This window comes from Lissotriton helveticus, chromosome 3_1 (assembly GCF_964261635.1).
Source record: "Lissotriton helveticus chromosome 3_1, aLisHel1.1, whole genome shotgun sequence".
NCBI classification, from domain to species: Eukaryota; Metazoa; Chordata; class Amphibia; order Caudata; family Salamandridae; genus Lissotriton; species Lissotriton helveticus.
In genome coordinates this window covers 92,286,191-92,291,828 of record NC_136061.1, presented here as the reverse complement: position 1 = coordinate 92,291,828, position 5,638 = coordinate 92,286,191, and positions in this window count along the sequence as shown.

Below are 5,638 nucleotides of genomic sequence, written 5' to 3'. Positions count from 1 at the left end.
TCAAATAGCTGACATCATCAGACTTATAAAAACGGGCCCATCCCTAGACCCTTGCCCTCCTAAAATCTTTCCCCCAGTAACTGATTTAATCAGTGAAGTCATCACACAAGTCTGCAATGGGATGTTTCAATCAGGGGTTTTCCCGGATAGGCTAAAAAATACACTACTAAAACCGCTCCTTAAAAAGCCCGGTCTAGACAAGAACATGCTGAAAAACTATAGACCTATTGCCGGCTTGCCTTTTTTAGCCAAAGTAGCGGAGAGAGTAATGAACAATCAACTGTCCGAGTACATTGAACAAAACTCATTACTCAACGACTCTCAGTTCGGGTTTCGGAAACTGCATGGGACTGAGACCGCACTTATTAAAGCCGCTGATGACATCAGGACTATTAGAGACCAAGGGAGTACAGCGGTATTGGTCCTGCTGGATTTATCTGCGGCTTTCGACACGGTCAATCATTCCATCTTGATTGGCCGTGTCGGAGAGCTGGGCATCCATTCTATGGCCAGGGCTTTGCTTGCCTCTTTTTTGTCGGGTAGAACGCAGGCCGTAACACTGGGATCGTTTAAATCAGCCGATTTGGCTCTTCCGTGTGGGGTTCACCAATGCTCATCCCTAAGTCCGACACTTTTTAATATCTATGTGTCGGACTTAGCTAGGGTTATTAAAAACTACCGGATGAGCCTTACCACATACGCCGACGATACCCAGTTGGTGCTTGCTATTAATAATGATGGAGAAGAGGTGGCGGCTCGGTTTCAAGAAGGCATGTTGGCAATTAAGGAGTGGATGGCCAGGAATTGCTTAAGGCTTAACTCAGAAAAGACCGAGGTGATTATTTTTGGAAGGTTGTCTCCTCTATGGTCTTCAGTTTGGTGGCCTCCATCTCTTGGAGCCTTGCCTACCCCCGTTCAGAAGGTCAGGAATCTAGGGATAATTTTCGACGAAAAATTGAATTTCGTAAACCATGCTAATCAGATAGCATCCTCAGCATTCCTTAAATTCAGGCTTTTAAGGAAAATTTTACCATTTCTTCCAGAGAATGCTGGGGAAACGGTGGTAAGCTCCCTGGTACTTTCATCCCTGGATTACTGCAATGGTTTATTTGCAAATGCTCAATCGAGGGTGGTTGCCAAATTACAACTAATTCAAAATGCATCTGCAAGGCTGCTGTCTGGCACTCCCAAATTTAAACCGATTAAGCAAGTAATCAGTAATTACCACTGGCTAACGGTCAAAAATCGGATCAGATTTAAAACCTTATGCCTTACCTTTAAAGCGCTACATCGTCTGGGGCCGGAGTTTCTTAAACAGAAGCTCACCCTCTATCGCCCAACAAGACCACTTAGATCCGAATATTCACACCAATTAACGGTGCCATGGACGAGAACCGTTACATGGGGAGACAGATGCTTTATAAACAAAGCAGCCAGACTGTGGAATACTCTTCCGTTGGCGATTAGATCTAGCCCTTCACTGTTTCGATTTAGAAAACTGTTGAAGACCTGGCTGTTCGACCAATGATCCCCTTCCCACTTTCATACTTTTGGATTTTGATAATGTTCCCACTGAGACAATAAGTTGAGCCATAGCGCCAAGACACCCACGGGTAGAAGTTGCGCTTTATACATTTTAAAAATAAATAAATAAATAAATACATTCAAAGTGCTACTATTAAGAGTAATCAGAGCTCTGTGACTAATTACCAAATGGCTGATAGTAATCGCAGTACAGTGGACAAAATCTGTGTGTTCCCAAACCAGGATGACTGGCTGATAAATGGGTCTAGTCATGCCTAATACCTCAATCACACTCAAGGGATTCTGAACAATTTCACATTCACAGCCAATGCCATACACAGAGTGTCATAGATGCAATACTGAATTCACTCACAAGAAAAGCCTTTCTGAACATCAAGAGGGTGATGGCAATTCAATGGCTCCTTTCCTTTTACTAGACAATGTGTATTTTGACAGTAATGAAAATTCTAAAAATGATGGTTTCGCATATTGTACTAGGCCCCATAGACAGGATTACACATGCGTCTGCTTCAGGGATGCGAAGCCAAACAATGGTGGCAAACAGCTGGGAATTAGGAGGATCTACTGTTAGTGCGGCCCAATGTTCAGCACATATTGCAATGCTGAAAAGAGAAAAACGTCTTAGTGGGCCAGTCATTTCTAAGGCGTCAGCTACAGGTGATCATCAGCACAGCTACACCCATGACAGGTTAGCGTGCACACATGGGACATCTTGCTGTACAGCGCTAATGGTCTGCCAGCAGGAACAGCGCCTGGATATCAATGTTTTGAAACCTATGGCGGTGCAGTTAGCCCTTTAAGTGTTTGAAGTAACAATTAAAAAAAAACTGGTCTTAATTCATACAAATAATGACCACAATGCACTATCTACAAAAACGACTCCACTACTATCCAGACTTGCAAAGACTAATTGGCATTGGTCGTAATGCTATTATATATGGTTGGCGGAACATCACCGGGGGTGGACAATGATTCTGCTGATCCGATCTGCAGAACACCAATAAGCCGGTGCGTGGAAGATCGGCCCCAGACTATAAAACAGTACTTTCAACGTTGGGACACACCAACAATTGATGTGCAAAAGGCACACAAATGCAAAGTGCAAACAACTTTGTATCCAGGAACCTATAGTCCTTGGACCATGCTCTACAGATGAGTTGCTCAGGGATATTTGCTTACGCCTTTCACCTTATACCATTGATTCCATAGGTAGTAGGCAAAATAGGTAAGGTAAGTCCAAGAACAGACAATGTACCCAAAAATATAACAACAACTGGGAGTAGTTTCAATATAAACAAGTTCCCATCAGTCCACTATCGAGACCGCCCTTCATCATCTGGGATCTTTTATGTTTATAAATAACACATTAAAGGGTAAAAAAACCTGTGCTGGCAGATGAATAAGCCATGCGCAGGAAAAACCACAGTGTTATTATAGATGTGAAAAATAAAGGCGTGTATACTCGGGGAACTGAATAGCAGTGCAAAGAAAAAGTGTGTGTGTAAAGAAAGAGAAAAGCTCTAAAATTAGGTCGTGATCGGGAAAACAAATTTAATAAACACCCTCACACTCCTAAATCAATAAAAACAGTGCAAAATTAGTGGTATAACAAATGACCGCTAAACAAGATGTAAGGTCGACATGTTTCTGCAGACAGGTGGAGTCTAGTGATCTCCTGCTTTTTCTTCAGGACCATTAGTGCTACTGCTATATTAAAATAACATAAACCATATCACCTGAAAGTGTATGTATGTTCATCTTCTCATCCTAGGAGAGAAATATGTATATAAGAGGGTACAGTATCATAAATACTTGTAACAAAAAACAACACACACAGTGTGCCATCTTTATGATGTGCTAGTCATAAACAAATATTGACCAACATCTCGGACCGTCAAAATCAGTCACAATCACCCCTACAAACAATGTGTAGATGTAAATTCACTCACCCACAGTGATGGGAAGGAACAGCCCCACCTCACCTGGCACGAGCTCAGGTAGTGGATGCACCGCACTAAGAAAAAAACAACCAATAAATAGATATATACATCTGTAATCCTTGCCTAATTGGTCTCAACAAACGCCACACACGGCGTCCCACCCTGTCAATGCCAGGACACCACACCTGGTTGCGTTAGTAGCGTATTTGGAGTTATGACTCATAATTAGTAATCATTGGGTTCACTGAGTTCACATGCCCAAAATAATGCAAAGACCCACGTTGTGACTCATAATTAATAGTCATTTGGTTCACTAGGTTCACATGCCCAAAATAATGCAAAGACCCACGTTTATAACTTTTTAAAAAAAAAATTATTTACACATAGTCGACTTGTCATTACGTTCCGGTTTCAAAGTTAGTTATCAGCCCCTTATCAACCAGACACATGCGGACTCACCTCTCCGTCGGTGCACCGGTCGTCCCTCTAAGCTCTCTCGTAGGGAGGAACCGACGCGGTGCACCGACGAGGTTTAAATGCCTTCTTCAGCTTCCGCGTTCAATGCCGGGCGTTCCCCGACGCGTGTAGCGCGTCATAGCATGCGCAATCCCTATCCTGCGCTAATAGTAAAGGGAATTGTAGTTCCCAAAGAATGTAGAACTACAGCTTTTGCCGGTTCGAGTCCTCGATTAGGGGGCAAGCGTGACTCCAAAATGCCCTCATTGTTTTAATCAGTTTAGGGACCAGTCAAGGGTAATTATAACTATTATTACAACAAGCAATTGTTACTTAGTGGCCGCGAGCGCGCTAGTGGTCATGGGAAATGTAGTTCCCGGCGGGCATTATCTCCCGCAATATAGGTTCCAAGGCTCATGAGAGGACATGAGTAACGAGGAACTCCTTAAAAGATGAATAAACGTCTTTCTGCAATGTTTTGTCAAAAGTATTAAGTGATCCCAATGTGCATGAGTCAAGGCAACCCTTCAAGACGCAGTATTATATTAAAGACAATTGGACACACGGACCATAGCAATCCAGAGACCATGTATGACAAAAAGTCACTATGCCCATCAAGACCTGATGTGTGCTGAAATTGGAAACATCATATTTCGAATGGGGTAATACCAACCACATGGTGACGCCCGCATCACTTTATTATTACATAACAGTTGCCATGGTCTGTCAGTTCCAATGTCTATGGTGAGAGTTTTGGTTGTCTGAGGACCAAAACTCTCACCATAGACATTGGAACTGACAGACCATGGCAACTGAGACGGTTCACTAATTGCAATAGTTCGAACCTGATTTATTTGATTACCTGTCCTTGCAAATTGAATTATGTGGGGATGACCACCCGTAAAATCAAGCTCAGAATTTCTGAACATAAAAGTTCGATTCGTTGCTGCAAACAGGCCACCAAGTTGACGAATCATTTTGTGCAGGTGGGTCATCAACCTACTGATATTCTCTGGACGGTATTAGACCAACCATGGATTCCTCCGTCTGTAACAGACACTACCAAATTTTTGTTCAGATGTGAACAGAAGTGGGTCTATCGTCTTCGAAGCGATAAATATGGGCTGAATGACGAAATCCCCTGGATGTCCCTCTAATTGCAAACCTGGTTTAAGTCAGCTATCTGATTTGGATTTCTGTTACACTACACGTTATGTAATAATAAAGTGATGCGGGCGTCACCATGTGGTTGGTATTACCCCATTCGAAATATGATGTTTCCAATTTCAGCACACATCAGGTCTTGATGGGCATAGTGACTTTTTGTCATACATGGTCTCTGGATTGCTATGGTCCGTGTGTCCAATTGTCTTTAATATAATACTGCGTCTTGAAGGGTTGCCTTGACTCATGCACATTGGGATCACTTAATACTTTTGACAAAACATTGCAGAAAGACGTTTATTCATCTTTTAAGGAGTTCCTCGTTACTCATGTCCTCTCATGAGCCTTGGAACCTATATTGCGGGAGATAATGCCCGCCGGGAACTACATTTGCCATGACCACTAGCGCGCTCGCGGCCACTAAGTAACAATTGCTTGTTGTAATAATAGTTATAATTACCCTTGACTGGTCCCTAAACTGATTAAAACAATGAGGGCATTTTGGAGTCACGCTTGCCCCCTAATCGAGGACT